This window comes from Canis aureus, chromosome 2 (genome assembly GCF_053574225.1).
Source record: "Canis aureus isolate CA01 chromosome 2, VMU_Caureus_v.1.0, whole genome shotgun sequence".
Taxonomy (NCBI): Eukaryota; Metazoa; Chordata; class Mammalia; order Carnivora; family Canidae; genus Canis; species Canis aureus.
Window position 1 is genome coordinate 3009776 of NC_135612.1, and position 21076 is coordinate 3030851.

General features: G+C 39.8%; 1 protein-coding gene and 1 long non-coding RNA gene across 12 annotated transcripts in view; one reads left to right on the forward strand and one right to left on the reverse strand.

Annotated features, from left to right (window-relative positions):
* The window catches only part of PJA2 (praja ring finger ubiquitin ligase 2), a 285426-nt gene that overhangs the window by 179579 nt on the left and 84771 nt on the right, over positions 1–21076 (forward strand). The window lies entirely within an intron of this gene.
* The window catches only part of LOC144292022 (uncharacterized), a 48009-nt gene that overhangs the window by 10823 nt on the left and 16110 nt on the right, over positions 1–21076 (reverse strand). For 8 of the 11 annotated variants that reach the window (XR_013359597.1, XR_013359570.1, XR_013359586.1 and 5 more), the window contains one exon: positions 4416–4554. The exons of 1 other annotated variant lie outside the window; for it this stretch is intronic. This is a non-coding gene — a long non-coding RNA (uncharacterized LOC144292022). Of the gene's footprint in view, positions 1–4415; positions 4555–10112; positions 10886–21076 lie in introns of those variants that run through there. 2 more of the 11 variants (XR_013359600.1, XR_013359564.1) reach the window with 1 other exon arrangement.

The following is a 21076-nucleotide window of genomic DNA, read 5'->3' on the forward strand; positions in this document are numbered from 1 at the left end:
AAGTAATTTATCACTATAATCAATAACTTTAGAGATAAACTATTGCTGGAGTAATATGAAACTAAATAGTTGGCTGGAACTACAACTTTCACCCTTACTTATAGCTCATACTGTCAAATAATTTCCTAGAAATACCTTTCATCAACCCATGCAGTGTGGAATATTTGCATTCTGTACTTCATCCACTTTGTTAAGGAAGATTATGGCAAATATTAAAAAAAAAAAAGGACCTCAGCAAATAGCCTATAAAGTTGAAATTGGAATTATTTCTGTTTAATCTTTTCATGTGTCAAAAAGTTTTAAGGACATAACTCACAGCATGACTCTAGTGAACTAAGAGTCAATGCATTTTTACAGCACTTAACTTTACGTGGAATGGCTTTCACCTTTTCCAGAACAGGTCAAAATAAAAACGTATTGGAATCCCTTCCATCTTCTATCTCATCCACTGTAATTATTTTTTATATACACAGTGCCTGGCACATCTTAAGAAAGAAAGGAGAAATAAAGGAAGGGAGGCAGAGAGGGCTCCCTTAGAAACCTGCTTTTGCGTCACATTAAGAATTAACCTGAGACATTTGTGCTGAGTCTCTGTGATTTACAAAATGCAAATATATGCTTATATCTGTAGGATAATATGTCATGTATTGGGAAGATCTGAGTTCAACAGAGAGACCTGGTTTGAAATGCTAAATGTGTCACCTCATTACCATTAACGCTATGTGGATCTGCCTTATGGGCCTCACTGCATGACTTTCTTAGGACTCTCTCCTCATAGCCATGGCAAAAGTTGAGATGCTGAAAATAGGACAAAAAAAGGAACACCATTTACCATTTTGCTAGGTGACTAACATAGCATTGGATGGAGTTTGGCTTTAACTTAGAAAGCTTTAAAGGGCTTGGGTTATATGTAACCGAGTCTTGTCTTCTGTACTATATAATATCAGAACACTTATAACATGGATCATGGTGACTACCACTTAGTGAGTGACCACAAGGAATAGGCACTTTGCTAAGCTTTTATTATTATGATGATGATGATTGTCCTCAATTTATTACAACAGGCCTTATTGTTATGCCTATTTTGAAGACCAGGAAGTAGAGGTTAAATAAGTATAAGGAGTGGATCCCACATTTCAGCTCCAGACCTTTAGGCTCCAAAGTTCCTTCTCTTTCCACTACCCTTACATTTCCACTACCCTTACAAAACCACTATCTTCACTGAAAAGTTATTAAATATAAATTAACATATATAGTATAACTATACTATATATACTATATATATAACTATACTATATATACTATATATATATACTATATATATAGTATACTATAACTATAGTATATATAGTTATTAAATATAGATTAACATAAATAGTATTTGGTGCAGAGTACATGTGAGTTTCCACCTTTATTTAGAAAGAACTCACAATAAAGTTGTCCTATGAAAGTCCAATCCTGAGAACTCATTTCTTCTTTTTCTATAATCAAAGTCAATGTGCTGTTTTTCATAATTTATGCAAGACTATTTAAGATACCCAACTTGAGGACTCTAAGAGCAAATGTTGGATCTCAGAATTTCAGGACAGGGTTGGTTCATTTATTCTACACTTAGTATGTGTCAAGCACATGGTTTGACATAAAGGATATAGCAATAATGACATACAGTTAGCTTGACCTTAATGAGCCCATGGCCATGCCTCTCCTTTAAAATCCAATGAAACAGGGCAGCCCAGGTGGCTCAGTGGTTTAGCGCTGCCTTCAGCCCAGGGCCTGATCCTGGAGATCTGGGATCGAGTCCCACATCAGGCTCCCTGCATGGAGCCTGCTTCTCCCTCTGCCTGTGTCTCTGCCTCTCTCTCTCTCTCCTCTCTGTGTATTCTCATGAATAAATAAATAAAATCTTTAAAAATAAATAAATAAAATCCAATGAAACAAAATGCATTAATGTTATTGGGGTGGGGAGGATGAGGGGGAACAAACGACACTAATCATATGGAGGCCGTGATTTGCTAGGTCTTAACACTGTTGAACTACTAAATTCAGGACCAGATTATCTTAGGGCAGGTAAAAATATTGATCTCTCCTAGGACCAACACGTAGGCCACCTCTTTCAGAATAAATGTCAAAATAGCATTCTGTTATGAATTTCCAGACAGAAATTGAAGCTCACTGATGCAACTTCAAATTCCATCAAAGGATTAAAAAAGAGGAGAAATGTAAGAGAAGCCTTAGACATGGTTGGGTACTCTTAGATGTGGTTAATACATCTTAATTCTGTTTGCAAACACCCTTGATATTGAATAACAAGGAGAAATTAGGATGCGGTTTACTGAAGCAGGCGTTCCCCAGGAGAAGCAGTTTAATCTGTGACCTCTGACTAGGCTTTCTCATCTATTGCTTGTTTGGGGAACCTCTCTCTGCTATACTCCCTTCTGCATGGCTGTAAAGACATCATCCAGCTTATTCCTCCTCCCTGTGCCTCTAATTCACATGTCTTCTTCAAGTGAGGGAAATCGGCTCCCCCTGGAGTAAACATATTACTGACAGCTCCAAAGTGAAGGCAGTTCTAACCGGAGATCCCCCGGCCCGGCTGCAGGGCTATCACTTAGGAACTGGCAGGTGGTGAATTGACATATGTTAGGAAATAGCTCTCAGAGCCTCCTAAAACGTATAAAAGAAAAACAGATGATACCACGGTGTGCATGTGCGTGCGTGTGCGTGTGTGCGTGTGTGTGTGTGTGTGTGTGTGGCTTAAACTGGATAACTAGAACATCACACCAGATGTGTTAAGATGTTTCTCTTTAAAAACATTTTGCTTCCTGAGAAAGAATGAGCTGGAGCAGGAGTGTGAGACATGCTCCCCAGCAGGTGTGCAGTCTCCTTTCGTAGATTCTAAGTGTCTGTCCTGATTAAAATCCTTGGCCAACATTGACGGGGCAAAAAACCATGGATTCAGTAGCCCCATTGCTGGCACAGAGTTTATAGACTGATGGATTCCTCAGCTGCCCGTAAGAATGAGTTAGAATAGAAGAGAATCCTGAGGGAAAGCACATCATGCAGAGGCCCAAACTGTGTAAGGCAATTGAATAGGATGGGTTACTCCGTAAGGATTGACGGGTTAACCTCCAACCGTGCTTTGCTGGGCAGTCCCATGGGACAACATGCGGGCGAGGGACGTCTCCACCTTCCAGATTATGATCTGCCAAGGACCTCTGCTGTTTTTGTCTCTTTTGTCATTCCCCTCCCTCGGGGGACAGCACTCTCAATCTGCACTCAGGAACCGTCCTTTTCTCCTCTCCACGTAGTTGCTTCTCCACTGGTGGGCTGGCCCGTCTCCAGGGGTGAATATGTGATCTGAGTTTGGCCAATGAGTAAATTGTAACCTCGTGGCTATGAGGTCCAAGTGCTGAACACATAACCCAAGTTAGGCAGTGGGACACATTCCTGAAGCTTCTCTGGTAGACCCGTGAGAAAAACAAGGCCTTTCTTCCTGTCGGAATTCAACTTGTTGGACATGACCATTGAGCTTCCAGAGACATTTTGCCTCCGTGAAAGAAGCATTAAAAAAGAAGCATATTCAAAAATTAAGCCAACATGGAGGAAAGCAAAGGGAATGGGGGGCAAAAGGAAAGAGAGAGAGAAAGAGAGAGAGAGAGAATGGCTGGACATTGATGAGGGCTTCAGCTGGTGGATCCGAACTATTCTTAAACTTTTAATTAGTTGAGCTCATTATGCCCTTTGCTTGAACTCAGTCTGAACCAGGTTACATTCGGTGACCATTAAGAGAGCATGACAACTACATGAGAAATCACTCTGAGCTGAGGAAATGAGGGAAGGTTCTATGGAGGAAATAGCACTGGACAGTGTCTTGAAGGAAACTAGAATGGAGTAAGCAGAGATGGAGAGAAGGACATCGCTGATGGTGCAGCTGCGTGGTCCAAGGCATCGGGGTACCCTGAGAAGGGAAGTTGCTACAACAGGGTCCCTGAAGCTCGGAATACACGGAGGACCCCAGGTTGGATCTTGGTCCCCATCACCCCATCTAGACCCCAAAGAGCCCTGTTGACTTGGGAAGGAAGGTACTCCCCTAAAAAATGGATGTGCTTTGAGGTGAGGAGACCCACAACCTGGAGACTCTGTATGGTAGTAATAGAGACATAAGCAGAGGGACCTGCCTGAAAAGGTGGGAATCCCACATCCACAGTCTGAAAATCCTGGCTCCACCTTGAAGGGAATTTCCCTATTAAATAGTGGTTGCTCAAGAGGAACTACCGAAGTCTAGATTGGCTGAGAAAGGTCACCACTGTGGATGGTGGCTCTCTAACATTTTTGAGCACAGTAAGAGAGCTGGGTTACGTCAGAGCTCATATGCACATAAAAAATCAAACCAAAGTCCACACAACAGGACTTACCTTTACTATTGGCTATGCCCTCCGAAATGTTCTGCTCTGTGTGATTTCTCTTTTTCTCGCCAATGCTAGCTGGACTCACTCACTCGATTGCACGACCCGTTTTCAAAATAGCAGCTTGAAAATCACGGACCTAGAATAGCTGTCGGGAAGCACCAGCAGATGTCACTGTAGGTGACCACAGCAGTGTGACAGCTGCTGCAGGTGACCATGGCAACAGCTGCTCCCTGCCGGGAACCACCGCATCTGCTGTCGTGTGTTTGTTTCTATTTAATTTTTGTATAGACCGTATAGTCGTAAGGTTTTACATTTCAAAAATGTAAGAGCACACGGTGAAAACTCTGCTGCCCATCCCTGCCTCTTAGCTACCCAGTTCCCCTCCTCAAGGGCAAATCAGTGCTGCTAGTTTCTTCTGTTGTCTTGCGGACATGCCTCTTGCATCTCTAGAAGACACACACACATCCTTTTTTCCCTTCTTTTACACAAAGAATAGCATAATTATAACAAACTCTTCTGCACTTTTCCTCTTTTTCCTTAGCACGTTATAGCGATTTCTTCTTCCACCAATACAGAAAAAGAAAACTCCATTCTATTTATGACTGCACAGGATTCCGCAGTAACAAGAATCAGTATCTTGACCAGACACCTACTGACTACACGTTTAGGTGGCTTGACATTTTTCTCTCACACACAATGCTACATCGAATAACTTTGCCAAGTCCTCATTTCCCACATGTCAGAATATTGATCCCAACCTCTTTGGAAATGGAATTCCTGAGTCAAAGAGTGGATGATACACTTGTAACTTTGATACCTATGCTCAGATTGCTTTCCAGTAACTACTAGTCTAGTTTGCACAAGTTTTTCACATGAATCTTCTTAAAAATACTGTTATGTTTCCTGATCTTTGCCAATGGGTAGGTGAATGATGTCTCAGTGTGGTTTTGATTTGCACTTCTTTGATGAGGAAAGAGATTGAGCATTTCTTGGAGAGCCAATGTTGTATCTAGGGTTACTCTTTTTGCACGTTCTTTACATCTACTTTAAACAGCAACCATGAGCTGTGTCAAGTAAAGCAAGCACTAGCACTTGCCTTAGCTTGTCTAAGTAACAAGTAATTGTATGTATTGATTGAGCAAAAACTATATCCTTGGCAAAGTACTGTGCCAGTACTATGGAGCGGATGAAAAACATACCCTAGTTATCATTAATCTGTGTGGAGCCAACCTAACTATTCCAGCTGCTTTCATAGCCAACACACTCTTAAAGTGCAGATAACCCCTAGGCCAAGATCAACCCCAATGGCAGATAAAACTATCCATCATCTAAATCCCTGTTAGGAATAGATAACTATCCTAGGGAGTGGTAATACAAAGATGAGCAAGACAGAATTTTGAGGGGGAAAAACAAAAGTAAGCAACAAAATTAAAAGTATTTGTACTGAAAGCCATTTGTGGTACAACAGGGGAGGAAGTCAGGAGCTGTCAGTTCTGCTGGGGTAAAAACGTTCAGGAATCATGGTAGAGAAGCAAAGCTCTTTCTTGAAAGGGCTCTTTGATTTCACAGCCCGTCCCACCTCACCATCCTTGCTTGAATTCTCAAAACAGACGTGGTTTTCTCCAAAACTGAATTTTAACTTGGCTCATTCCTTCAAATTAATTGCACATTTGCCTTACGTTGATCATTTATCTTCCTTCTAAGTTATAATCATCTTAAAGGCAAGGAGTCAGTCCTACTTACGCAAATGACTGTACAATGTAGGCAATCCGTAGATATTCTTGAATAGGTAACAGGAGAGGTAGATGGTGAATACATTCCTTCCAAAAGGCCTTCTCTAGTGATGGTTACCCACTTATCACATTATTGGTCAGTCAAAGCATTTTTTGCAGGTGCAGCACCCTGCAGATGTCAAAGCCAGGCCCCACCTCTTTTTTTTTTTAATTTTTAAAATTTATTTATGATAGTCACACACAGAGAGAGAGAGAGAGGCAGAGACACAGGCAGAGGGAGAAGCAGGCTCCATGCACCGGGAGCCCGACGTGGGATTCGATCCCGGGTCTCCAGGATCGCGCCCCGGGCCAAAGGCAGGCGCCAAACCGCTGCGCCACCCAGGGATCCCCCAGGCCCCACCTCTACTCAGAAAACACTTAGGAACCTATTTCCATAAGCATGTCAACTAAGGATCAATCACTGACTATGGAGTATTATCAGGACACTAGATTATCAAATGGCTATGTCCATGTCAGGTAGGTATTATGGTTTTTATAATACCTCAAGGGTTATTTAATTCATAATTTTGGAAAACAGACAGGCAAGCAGTAAAATGTATACTGAACTGCCAATTTAGGATTATATATATAAACTATATATGTATATATATATATATGGTTATATATATAAACCATAAAGGATGGTTTATGAAAATAACTAATATGTCTACTCTAGGTACAGTCTTATTAATTATTACCCTCACTTTAGCTGGAAGTTATATGACTATAATATACATGCATGTACATACATTTTTAAAACAGTAAAATGACCCTGTCTTCTACTGACCTTAAAAGGGGTTATAACCTTGGACCACCAGCTAGAAGATCCATGACTTAGTCCTTCAAGCCTTAAATTTAAGGGCACTCACAGACTTCTCCCAAATCTCTCTTTTCATTCTGCTCGTTTTGACTCTAATGGCTGTGCTCACCACTGGAAGACTTAATCCAGTTTGGGTTGCATGGCCGGCTCTCTCTGGACTCCTCTGCTTATTGGGTTTAATGATTCCTGTGCCTTATGTTTTAGAACACGGCAAAGATATATGTTTTCTGTTCCTTGTTATGACGCTGGGAAGAATAGCTTATAGAAGAGAGCTACTTTTTTTCTGAGCTCTTTTCCTCTTTCATGCAACAAGCTCCCTAGCACCCTGGTCCACAGTTATGACTTTGCATAACTAAGGGCTGCAGGAATTAAACAAAAATCTTTTTGTCTCTCTCTTTCTCAGTCAATAGGAGCCAGGAGCTCAAAATGTGCTTCTTGCCATGTTTCCCCTTCTTTATAAGTTAGCCTTTGTCATCAATGTTGTCTTTTTTTTTTTTTAAGATTTTATTTATTTATTCACGAGAGACACAGAAAGAGGCAGAGACACAGGCAGAGGGAGAAGCAGGCTCCCTGCAGGGAGCCTGATGTGGGACTCGATCTGGGACCCTGGGATCACGCCCTGAGCCAAAGGCAGACGCTCAACCCCTGAGCCATTCAGGTGATCATCAGTGTTGTTAATAGCAATATGAGATGAGAAATCTCTTTCATGGAATTTTTAAAAAGCTTTATTTTCTCGCTCCTTTCTCTGTGCATTTATTATTTTCGCTAAAGTGAAACTTTCCATCACTTCCAACAATAAAGTTACTTTTTGGGATTTCACCTGTTACTTGAGACCATAAAGACTCTAGGAGCAAAGCTGGCACTCATAAATATTTTACCAATGCTCAGACCTGCCAGGCCACCTACCATATATAACCCTTATGTCATACCTGTAGGTCAACCCAAAGACCTCAAATGACAGCTATATGGTCTGTTCCAAGTGCCCTGTGTGCCAAGGAAAAGTCTAGGTATGTTAGATATATAGCTTTTGATTCTCTTTTGTACCCAGTATGTCTTCGCATTAATAAAGCAAACCAGCAGCAAATATTTCAACCTTCTCAGACTACACTTGGAAGTTTGGAAAGGAAAGTTTTGTTTAAAAAAAAAAATGCATTCTGGTAGAGTTCAAAGTGGCCTGAAACTATAAAATGTGGGGACGATTTTGATTCTTATTTTACATTAAAAATGCTCCCAGAAGAGCGAGAATTTTAAGTTATGAAAATACCTCATTTATCTCTGTGACATTTATAGAGTATTTTTATTAGATATAATTTCATTTTTGTTAACGTAGGCTCTCAACTCCATCAAATACTTAATGCAGTAAAAGTTTTAAGACCATCTTTATTATCAAAGGCATGCATCAGTTTTGATGGTAGTATTTTCAAAAGCGAAACTAAAATCATGAGAGACTCTCTCTGCTTGGCAGTACTATCCACTAGTACATTCTTATATCTCTGGTCCCTCCTTATTTACAATATCCAATCAAAGTAAAACAAATGGTAACATTAAATCTTGAAGGCAATAATAAGCCAGGGAGGTTCCCAAGTCCCATAATTAGATGGTCAGCTCTCAGTAAGTATGTGGTTATTGTAACATTTCCATCATGAAGAGAAGGAATCAGAGATGAGTAAAGCTCTGATTTGGTTTCAGTCATTGGAGGTTCATCCTTTACCAAGGATATTCGATACTAGAAAAAGTCCTTTCAAAGGATTTGCATTTCAAACCGCAGCCAACTAAATAAAATCTTTAAAAAAAAAAGAAAGAAAGAAAGAAAGAAAGAAAGAAAGAAAGAAAGAAAGAAAGAAAGAAAGAAAGAAAGAAAAGGATGCCTGGGTGGTTCAGCAGTTGAGCCCTTGCCTTCAGCCCAGGTTGTGATCCTGGAGTCCCAGGATCAAGTCCCACATCGAGCTTCCTGCAGGGAACCTGCTTCTCCCTCTGCCTGTGTCTCTGCCTCTCTCTCTCTCTCTGTGTGTGTGTGTGTGTGTGTCTCATAAGTAAATAAATAAAATATTGAAAAAAAAACCTGCAGCAAAGGCAATGCTTTGTGTTCCTCTTCTCTTTCTAACACCAGAAAAATAGCATTTTACAGCTTTTCTTATAGTTAGATTATGGCCATGCGACTGATTCTGGCCATTGATCTATAAGGGGAGGTAAAGGTGCCTCTGCCACAGGAATCAAGGCCACATGTTGAGACGGCAAAATCACAGGACGGAAGCTGCCCGAATCCCTGAGTCACTACACAGCTGACAGTATCATTCTTGCATTAGAATTTTTATAAACAGGAAATAAACCTTTGTGGTGTTAAGTTCTAAAGATTCCAGGATTCGTCTGTTACTGCAGGGTATCATAGCCTGTCCTAATTCAACTGAGGAAACAAATTTTCAATATAAATAGTATAAAAAATGATTTGATTGGGCTTTATCTTAAAGAGAAAAACAAAATTGGAAAATCACTTTGTTTTTCTCTTATAGTTAACAAAATGTAGATTATGCTGTTATTATGTTTAAAATAGTGAATGAATCACATGTTGGGTTTTTGATTTTTTTTTTTCTTATGGACTCATATATGCCAACCAGGCTTCAAAAACTGTTTGAAGATGGAGTATGTCCCTTTATCACCCTTTGGAATTACTAAATTGAAATCTAATACACATCCATTTATACACCCTAAGGATTTCTCTTAGGTAGAAGTATGAAATTTAACCATCGCAAGAAAATCTTACTTTTAAAAAGTTAACTGTTAGGTTCTTAGAAATTCCTTTTGGAAGCTCAGAAAAGTTCATATAAAAAAGAATGTTTTACTACTTCTTAAAAAGAATAGGTACTATGATTTTTACTGAACTTCCTAATTCTGGATCTAATTCTTTTTACTGAATTTCCTAATTCTGGATCTTTATTAAAAAAACATTTTTTTAAAATTGGAATTTAGTTCAGACTGCTCAACTAAAATCAGTGGAAAACCATCTGCTATTTAGGTACAAATACACCCAGAAAGGAGGATATGACGGTTTGGGTGTCATCCCAAGACCCCACAAGGGGGTTTTGATACAGAAAGCAATAGCAACTACAACAATTGAATTGAAACATGGCAAAAGCTTTAATATACAGAAATTACCACATGTAACCAGTACATTGAAAGAAGTTTTTCAATAGGCAGTACTAAGAATCCATAATAATAGAGTATAGTACATATAAACAAGAAAAAAATCCTAAGCCTACCTGATCGGAACTTTTGAATAACACTTAGACAAATATTCGTTGGAAAGCAAAAGGTTGTATATTTTCTTCACTTCATTTCCCCAAATGGAACATTGTCTTTTTAAAACATTCTTAATTCTTAGACAAACTCCATGAAAAACATAAAGATTTGATCCCTCATTAGATACCTGTAAATCTGGTATTTCTGGTATACTTCACCAATTTTTACAAAGGCTTCATTGCACAGATTTCATATAAGCATTGAATAGATCATTTGACCCATTAAACTCAATTTTAATTTCATATGAAAATTTTGGAAGTTTGTATATTTTGCTAATTTGGTATGAACATTAATAAGAGAGTTAAAGTTAGTCTAATCAATGTTAATCCAATCTATTGAATATGTATTACATTTACATAATTCAAAACTCAGAAACTTTAGAAGGCATGCAAAATATAAAAGTCAATCTTCCGGGGCGCCTGGGTAGCTCATTTGGTTAGGCATCTGACTCTTGGTTTGGGCGCAGGTGGTGATTTCAGGGTCAGGAGATCTCTCTACCCTTGAGTTGGGCTCCATGCTCAACAGGAAGCCTGCTTGTGATTCCCTCTTGCTTTGCCTCTCTCTCCTCCTGCTCATGCTGTCTCTCTCTAAAATAAATAGATAAATCTTAAAAAAAAAAATAATAAAGTCCATCTTCTACCAATATTCCTCATCTGCCTGGGGCCTACAGTCCTCTGCAGATAACCATCATCTTAGATGTTTGTGAATCATTGCAGCAGTACTCCACGTGCGTATAGGCAGACACACGTACAGACCGATGACGGTTTTCACTTCTTAGCTTACCTTTCTTCTCTGCAGCAGTGAACAGTCTGCACCCGGAAACAGTCATTCCAGGCTTTTCTACCCGTCTCTCTTCTACCTCGCTAGCCCCTTCTGCTCCATCTCACCTGTGGGCACTGCTTCTTCCATGCATCCCTTATAAACCAGTTCTTCTGTGTTCACATGACATGTTCTTCCCAAGTGATTTCATCTATTCCCATTGGGGAGTAAATAATAGTATCGGCATCGAAGTACTTTTGTGTGCTAAAAACGTCTCTTCAGAAGGGAAGAGTATGCAGGATAAGGAGGCGTTAGGTAGGAGAGAAAGTGGGGGAGACGTCTAGATGGAGGGAAGCATCCAGAGAAAACACAAACAGATGAAAGAGGGGCAAGGTTTGCAAACAGCTATCAGCTCCATGTCTAACTTAATAAATATTTGTTGTGAATATTGAATGAAAGAATGAATACTATTCAAGGACTTCCTTCATCAGAACAAAAGTAATTATTTCACTAAATCAGCCATGGAAATATAGAAACTGAATGAGATTAAACCTAAAAGAACTGGGCACCTGGGTGGCTCAGCAGTTTAGCATCTGCTTTTGGCTCAGGTCGTGACCCCAGGGTCCTGGGATCGAGTCCCACACTGGGCTCCCTGCAGGGAGCCTGCTTCTCCCTCTGCCTGTGTCTCTGCCTCTTTCTGTGTCTCTCATGAATAAATAAATAAAATAATTTTTAAAAAAATTAAAAATGAACCTAAAAGAACTGGGTCTGTGAGTGATTTGAAGTGTGGCTGGAAGGGAAAGCCAGCACGAGCCCTGGCCAGCACACTCGCATCGCATCCGCGGTTATGACCAGCATCTCTCCCCGCTGTAAGCTGCTCCTGTGTGGCGAGGTCACCCAGACCGCTTTGCAGGTTGCCAGTCTGTGAACCTGTCTCCAGATGCTTTAAAAGATTTTGCGGCAGAACCTGAAATTACACTTCTCCACAGAGAGGAAGCCTTCACTTCCAGTTGTGCGGTGTTTTGAGTCTATCAGCCGTAATGAGGGCCTGTCACAACCCAGTTGCTTTCTAATGTAACACCCCAACGACACATTAAACAGTATGGAAAGCATTTGTTCCCTTTTTGGAAACAATTAAAAAAAATAAACATTTTCCTTTTTTTGTTTTTACACCACCCGAGAGAATGGAATAATCCCCCAAAGTTACAAAGTTTTGCCCAAAAGCCAGAGTGAAAAGAAGCCACTTGGTAAATTTAGCTGAAGAACATTTCTGCCCCTGTGAGGACAGCATTCTGACTGTTTAGGCGATGGGATTTTTGCCCTTAACAGAATACTTTCTGTGGCTTAATCTTTATGTCCTCCTGAATTGATTATTTCTGTATCTGCAAGATTGCTGAGCTGCATCAGCAACGGACTAAGGCCGCAAGAGCCGTTCCTTGCGGAGAGCCAGGACTGTGGTCCGGGCCTGTCACTTCATCACTCTGCACTTCGTAGGCCTCATCTGCATCCACATCGCAGAACCAATAAAAGAATCATATGAAATAAAACTACTTTTTGCTTTTTAAATTTTTTAAAAAGATTTCTCTACTTATTTGGGAGGGAGAGAGAGAGAGAATCTCAAGCAGACTCCCCACTGAGCACAGAGCCCAACGCGGGGCCCATCCCTCCCTGTATGCTGAGATCATGATCTGAGCTGAAATCAAGAGTCAGCAGCTCAACTGACCGAACCACCCAGGTGCCCCTAAAATTGCTTGTTAAGTCCTATAATTGTATCACACGGTTGCCGTAGGGATCGCCTAAACTTGGAGTTACGTCCCATTTGGGTTACATGGGTTATCCTTATTGCAGTGAGAAGGAATTAGCACGATACAGTAGAACCTTGCACACTTCCTTCAAACCCGGTGAGTTCCCAATCAGTAGCCACATCACCTGCATTCTTCTGCCTGGAGGGGAGAATAGAATCTTCATCTGTCTGGGCTGTGCCGAGCCCCGAACTGAGGTCCCTTAGCTTGGCAGTAGGGGAGTATATATGACAGATGATTTTTTCCTAAGTCTCTGTGGGACCTCTGCATGAAGAAGGGTGTATTCCGACCCTTTGTATTATTTTCCACCAGGCAAAACCATGACCTCAATGAGATATTCAATTATAGCTTCGTTGCAGGAGATGCATAGATATTATTCACACATCCTCACTGTGGATGCACAGCCTTCCTTTCAAAAAGGGCCCAGTGACCCTGATATACTTTGCCAAAGAACAGTGGTCTTGAGCTAATAATTCTATGTTCCCAGAAGAAAAAAAATATCATTACATGGAAATACCAGAAGTCTCGAGCCCGTTTGGAAGGTTTCAGGAAGCTCCTTCATAACAAGTAGTGTGGTGTGACTGAACAAAATGGCCCCAAAGGGAGGAGAGCTGGAGTTGAGTAATCCTGCTTTGTCCTGTGTGACCCTGACAAGCCACAGCCTTTGTGGCACTTGTTTCTTGACCAGCAAGACCAGTCTATAGGATTCCCAACATCCCTTACACTCCATCATGCCGGAAGTTTTCTCATTACAGCTTTCTTTAAATATACAAGTCCTGATGGAATGTGTGGAGGGGGAAAATAGAATGGAGTTTGAGTCTCTCGTTCTGTGTCCGTGAGTTTTAAAAACCAGTCTTCAATCTGAGAGGCAAAATCTTCAGTGGCGCTAATAAAGGCCTGATAACAATTTTCTCTTCCCCATGCAAATGTGGAAGACGCGATCTGCATATAGGCTAATTTTGTCCACCACTGAACCAGAACAGATCCAATGACTCTATCTCAGTGAGACTGCAAAGGACATTGATGAGAGAGATGAGAGGCGATGAAGCCATCGTATTGAATAAATTATCTATTTGCATCAAAAAGCCATGGTGTCTATTCAGATGCCATGTTTCTGAAAGGAGCAAGAATTCCTTGGTTAGTTCAAGAAATATGAAGCCAATTTGGGGTTTCTAGTCAATAGAAGAAAAAAAAAAGGCAACCGAGAGTACTAAGTTTGGTTCAGAATTGGAATACCCCTGAGTCTCAGCATGCCACTAATATTGCTAAATGCATGACTTCCCAGGCATCGCCATGTCTCTCAGTTTGCTCATAACTTTGTAAAATTAATTTGCTTTAGCATCAAAGATTTACTTTAAGGTAATGAGATCAGAGCGTAAGTATAGGGGAAGTCATCTTACAGAAAGGTTAAACTTAACAACAACAAAAAGTTTTCATTTTCTCTACACAAAGGTAATCTTAGTAAATTCAAAAGTAAATCTTAGTAAAGAAGAAATACAATTTTTAAAAATTAGAGTCACCTGCAAGCCCACTGGTCCATGAATATTTTTATGAGTCTTCTTAAATTTTTTTTCAGATATGAATGGGGATGCTTGTTTTTTAACAAAGATGAGACCAAAGTGCACCTACTGCTTTTTAACTTGCTGTTCTTTCCAACACTATATGTTGAACATTTTTACCTATCCCTGGATTTTCATGTGTAAAGAGACAGTTTCAAATGGGCAAGCTAGGGAGACTTAGAACTTTCTGTGAGATGCCCGAGGGGTCTTCAGGGTTAGGCGTGTGGCTGAATGGACAGAGTTCCATCTCCACCTCTTGAGCCCAGATCCCATCTTCATCAATGGGAGCCTTTTGAAAAATATTCTCTCTCTATAGATAGATAGATAGATAGATAGATAGATAGATAGATAGATAGATGATAGATAGATAGATAGATAGATAGATAGATAGATGATATAGTTTCTGTTTAAAGATTTCTGATGCTCCCAGTGCTCATCCCATCAAGTGTTATTCTATATGTTGGCAAATTGAACACCAATAAAAAATAAATTTATAAAAATAAAAAAAATAAAGTTAAAAAATAATAAAATAAAATAAAGATTTCTGATGCTAAAAAGAAAATGTAAAAATTACTGCTCCTCATCATTTTTAATGCCTGTGATTTTTGGCACACTATCACTGACCAGCCATGTGATTGCTGCAGTTTTAAAACACCCACAAATTCTTTGACACTCCATAAATATATAGACATGGATATTAACCAAGAACCTATATTAATCAGAATGCCTTCAATGGCAATGACAGATAATCCAACCCAAAAGGATGTGTGTAAAAAAAAATGATTATATTTATTGGCTTATATATCTATTCATCTTAGCTCCAGGAAAGTATGGACCCAGCGCTCATCAAATCTCAGCCTGTCTCTAACTCAGCATCTCTGAGCCATCCTCTCTTCTCTGCTAACCTCATTTTCAGACAACCTATTTTCATGTCAGAACCCCTGAAATTTCAGGTCTACCAGTTTTACATTATAGTCAGAGTCCTTACTTAGACTCAGACTCTGAGGACTGACCAGAAAGGAAGTTTATTAAGGGACTGCTTTGGGCGGGGGGGAGGGGGGGGGGGGGCTACAGGATTGTTGGTAAAGGCTGGAGAACTAGACCCACAGCCAAGCTTCCAAAAACAACAATATAAAGAAACTGGCACCAGTTGTCCCACTGCCGCCACCAGCACAGGGGGCTATGTTTTCACTGGTGCGGAGAGCTCAAATGCTGCTGGTCCTCCAGGGCCAGAAGCTCAACGATGCACCTACTGCCACCCTGAAAGCCATATATCTTAGCCACGATCTTGCCCAGCCAAACCGGTTCCCAGACCTTCCTTCCTGGAGCCATTGGCTTCCCTAAGTTTGACTTGACCAAGTGATCAGTAAACACATCTTGGGCACGTGACTGTTCCTCCCTGGGTTGAATTTCTATAGAACAGTTGTAGATATTTTGTTGCATTGGTTAAATCACCCCTTCTTTCCGACCCAGGACCCCCTAGAGTGACAGTCCAGGAGTTACTGGCTTGAATACAGACCCAATTGCCCTATTTGGGCCCAAGAACATAGTTTTACTCCACCCTACAGAGCCAGGATGTCGGTTTATGAACCAGAAGCAAGATAGAAGGATGTCTCCCTTTCTAGAACCCTTCTGGCAGAGAAGCTACTTCGTACGACTAACATACTGTGAGCTTGCAGGAAAATGTTCTAAAATAAAAGCCGTGTGAGAAATGAAGTTAACTTGGCGAATAGTCAAAATATAAACTGCAGATGAGTTGATTACATTTCATAATTTAAGCTTTGCTTAATTGAAAAATAATTGAGACTTCTCACAATCTCTTATGTGGGACTTGTAAGAAAAGAAAAATAACATGCAGACAACAGTATCCAAGTAGTTTTTAGTTGATAATACAGTTCCTGTGGGATTCTTAATGTGTTTGGGTCTTCCACTCAAATATGACTTAAGGATTTTAGGGCAATTGTTGGTTCTGGATGAGGGGGGGGGTTGAGGCATCATGTCTTCAATCCCTCTGTCCCTATGGCAAAACCACGTCCATCCATGGAGACATGGACACATCAACCCTGAGAGTAACAAACATCTGACTGATCTAATGACTCTTGTTAAGCTTTCTGTGTTCACCAGACGACCTTTTAATCACATGTACCTTGACCACAGAGGGGGAATAAGCTTTTCATTCTGACTAGGGGTCCTCTATCTACTATGACAACTATTTTTCATTTGAAGTCAATAAATTCACACTGATACCTCCTTCAGTCTCCTGGGCTGCCTGGGCTTAATCAGCATCACAGAACTTCTAGAAAGTGACCGTTATTAGAGGCTTTTCCTTGAGCCCACTTGCAAAGGCTCATCTATCCGGAGATTTCTATGCTGGAATCTAAGACTAAGCCACCATGGCTATAATACTAGAAAGCAAAAAAAAAAAAAAAAAAAGTCTAAGAAAAGTGAGAAATTATAATTTACCAAGGAAAAAAGGACTGAAGGTGAATGATATTGCAAGTGGGGCTTCGACATCCACCACTGGGTAGACGGCCCGAGTATGCACAACCTACAAATAAACACCTTCTCAGAGCCTGTAGGCCAGAGATGCATGTGGCCCAAGCAGCCTTTGAGGTGAACCCTATTCTTCCCCACATGTCTTAAGTTTATGGTGAATAAATAGTGTGTCTGTGTGAGAGACAGAGGGACAGAGACAGAGGTAGAGGGAAAGAGGGGTGGGAGGAGTTCCTCCATAGATTTTCCTGGTGGCTGGCCTATACATCAAACTAATGCCAGTCCAGACTTTCCACTCTGATAGATATCGAGCAGGTGAGTAGGGAAGGGAGAGCAGCGTCAGGGTGGCTCCCACGCAGCTGCAATCACATGTCCTGGGCTTGACCCCATACAGCGTCCTGACGTGTGTGAGGGAAACAGCCCGAGAGCTGTGTGATCCCTCTGTCAGCAGTGCCGCCTCCACTATGACCACCACAGTGACCGTTAAGCGCCTTCCCTCTCCCAGACCTCCACTTTCAAGCCATCCACGAATAGACATTTGCTCAAGTGTGGACTTTCCTAAGTCAGATAAGGATTCATTAACAGACAATGACTGAGTGCTGAGGACATTTCTAGGGGTTATGACAGTTTTCACTAGAACTACAGGGATGCAGCTGGGTAGAAAAGCACTTTTTTTTTTTTTTTTTAACAAAAGGAGCCATAGTCTCCAGAAGAGAAAAAAAAATGTTCTGGAAAGACAAAATAAGCAATGTTTTAATTTGCATTTCTCTAAATGTGAATGGAGTTGAACAGCTTTTCATGTAATTAAGGGAAATTTTTATATCCTCTTTGAGAGTTGCCTGTTTCTATCTTTCCCACATTTTCTAGTGATTTTGATGTTCTTCTCCTCTATATTTTCTTTTTCTTTAAATAGACTTCATGTTTTAGAACAATTTTAGATTTACAGAAAACTTGAGAAGATAGCACAGAGTGTTCCATAATCCCACACCAAGTTTTCCCTATTATTAACATTTTACATTAGTATGATACATTTCTTTTCTTTTTTTAAATTGATTTTCTTTTTTCTTTTTTCTTTTGTTTTCAATTCACTTAATTAACATATAATGTATTATTGGTTTCAGAGGTAGAGGTCAGTGATTCATCAGTCTTCTATAATGCCCAGTGCTCATCACATCATGTGCCCTCCTTAATGCCCATCCCCCAGTTAGCCTATCCCATCCCCCTCCACTCCAGTGACCCTCAGTTTGTTTCCTATGATTAAGAGTCTCTTAATGATTTGTCTTCCTCTCTGATTTCATCTTGTTTTATTTTTTCCTCTTTTCCCCTATGATCCCGTTTTGTTTCTTATATTCCACATGAGTGAGATCATATGATAGTCTTTCTCTGATTGACTTATTTTGCTTAGTATAATATCCTCTAGTTCTATCCACATTGTTGCAAATGGCAAGACTTCATCCTTTTGATGGCTGAATAGTATTCCATTGTATAAGTATATACCATATCTTCTTTATCCATTCACCTGTCAACGGACATCAGGGCTCTTTCCATAGTTTGGCTATTGGGGACATTGCTGCTGTAAACATTGGGGTGCAGGTGCCCCTTTAGATCACTACATTTGTATCTTTGGGTAAATACCCAGTAGTGCAATTGCTGGGTTGTAGGGTAGCTCTATTTTCAATTTTTTGAGGAACCTCCATATTGTTTTCTAGAGTGGCTGCACCGCTTGCATTTCCAACAACAGTGTTAAGAAGGTTCCCCTTTCTCTACATCCTTGCCAACATTTGTTGTGTCCTGTCTTGTTAATTTTAACCATTCTGACTGGTGTGAGGTGGGATCTCATTGTGGTTTTGATTTGTATTTCCCTGATGAATGATGTTGAGCATTTTTTCATTTGTAAGTCTTCTTTGAAGAAATGTCTGTTCATGTCTTCTGCCCATTTCTTGATTGGATTATTTGTTCTTTGGGTGTTGAGTTTGATAAGTTCTTTATAGATTTTGGATACTAGCCCTTTATCTGATACACAGGGATGTCCACTATCCCCACTGCTGTTTAACATAGTACTAGAAGTCCCAGCTTCAGCAATCAGACAACAAAAAGAAATAAAAAACATCTGAATAGGCAAAGAAGAAGTCAAATTCTCCCACCATGATTAGTTGTCTTCTGTTTTGTTTGTTTCTTTTCTTTTCTTCTTTTTTGTCTTCTCTTTTACTCATAGGACTGGAGTTACAGGCTTTTTGGAGGAAGACCACACAGGTAAAGTGTCATTTTCATAACATCGTAACAAGGGTGCATACCATCAGCAAATGATCTATGAATATTGATATTGACCTTGATTATCTGGCTGACTCAGTGTTTGTCAGGTTTCTCCATTGCAAAGTTACACTTTATTCCCCACTTTTTCCTTCTTTAAAAGGAAGTCACTGTGCATAGCCTGCACCTACAGAGTGGGGAGTTATGCTACCTGTCCTTGGGGGTGGAGTATCTACATAAATTGATGTGAACAAAGGCAAAAAAAAAATGTAGTTTCAATTAAATCTCCTTACAGTTTACAGCCCACCGATAGATACCTGAGACCTACAGAGCATGACGTTCGTCAAGGAGTTCATGGCTGCCTTAATGGCTTAATGTGTCTATTTCATCAAAGACTAAACTCAACCTTGATAATAGCTAAATCTTCAAGGTCCTGTAAGACTCTCAGTATACAAAAATTCCTTAGAAACCTACCTTATCTCCACCTCCCTTCTGTCCACAAAACTTAAAATATATAATCAACCACCCATCCCACCTGTAGGTGCAGCTTTTTCTGCCACGAGTCATACCCCTGTGCTAGAATAAAAACATATTTTTTGCACCAAAAACATCTCAAGAATTCTTTCTTAGCCATTCACTCAAAAACCCAAAACTTCTAAATTTCATCATAAATTATTTCAAATTCTCTGCACAGATTTGTGTATTCTCTCCCATTTATTACTTTATTTAATCACATAATTATTTCAGAATGGATTCAGATGTTTATTTTATTCTCTAAACAATACTATTTTATTTAGTTATTTAAATTATTCCAGCCTTGGGAATTAAAACCATGTAGGCATGGAGCTTTTTTGGATGATTATTTAAACTGCTAATTCAATTTTTTTAGTAGGTATAGGACTGTTCATTGTATATTTCATCTTTTAGTTTAAGGAATTTGTCCATTTTAGCACTTTGTCAGTCTTAGTAGAGATTTATCAATTTTATTAATCTTTTTAAAGAAATGGCTTTTATTTTCATTGATTTTTCTCTATTGTCTTATGCTTTCAATTTCATTCATGTCTGATCTTAACATTATTACTTATTTCCTTAGACTTCCTTTGAATTATTTTGTTCTTCATCTAGTTTCCTTTTTTCTTTTTTTTTTAAATATTTATTTATTTATTATTTATGATAGACATAGAGAGAGAGAGGCAGAGACACAGGAGGAGGGAGAAGCAGGCTCCATGCTGGGAGCCCGATGTGGGACTCCATCCCGGGACTCCAGGATCGCGCCCTGGGCCAAAGGCAGGCGCTAAACTGCTGAGCCACCCAGGGATCCCCCTTCATCTAGTTTCTTGAGGAGGAGGCTTTATTTATTTGAAACTTGTCTTTTTTTTTTTTTTTGAAACTTGTCTTATATAAATATTTAATACTATGAATTTCCCTCTAAGTACTGCCTTAGTGGTATCCCATAGATTTTGCTATGTATTGTATTTTTATTTAGTTCAACATTTTTTTTTCTCCTTGAGAACTATCTTTTGATGAATTTAGAAGTGTATTTTAAGTCTCAAGTGCTTAAAGATTTTCCTGTCATTTTTTCTTTAGTTTAATGCCATTATGGCTAGAGGATGTACTTGCGTGATTTCCACTCTTTTGTTAATATTGTTTGACAACCCAGAATATGATTTTCTTGGTAAGTGTTTGTGCACTTCAAAACAATGTGTATTCTGCTGGTTTTCGGTAGTTTGCTTTACCAATGGCAACTGGATTCTGTAGGTTGATAGGATTCAGGGTCCCTCTGTCCTTGATGATTTCCTTTTCTACTAGGTATATTTTACTGAGAGGAGAACGCCGACATTATTTCTTCTCCTTCTTCTTCTTCTTCTTCTTCTTCTTCTTCTTCTTCTTCTTCTTCTTCTTCTTCTTCTTCTTT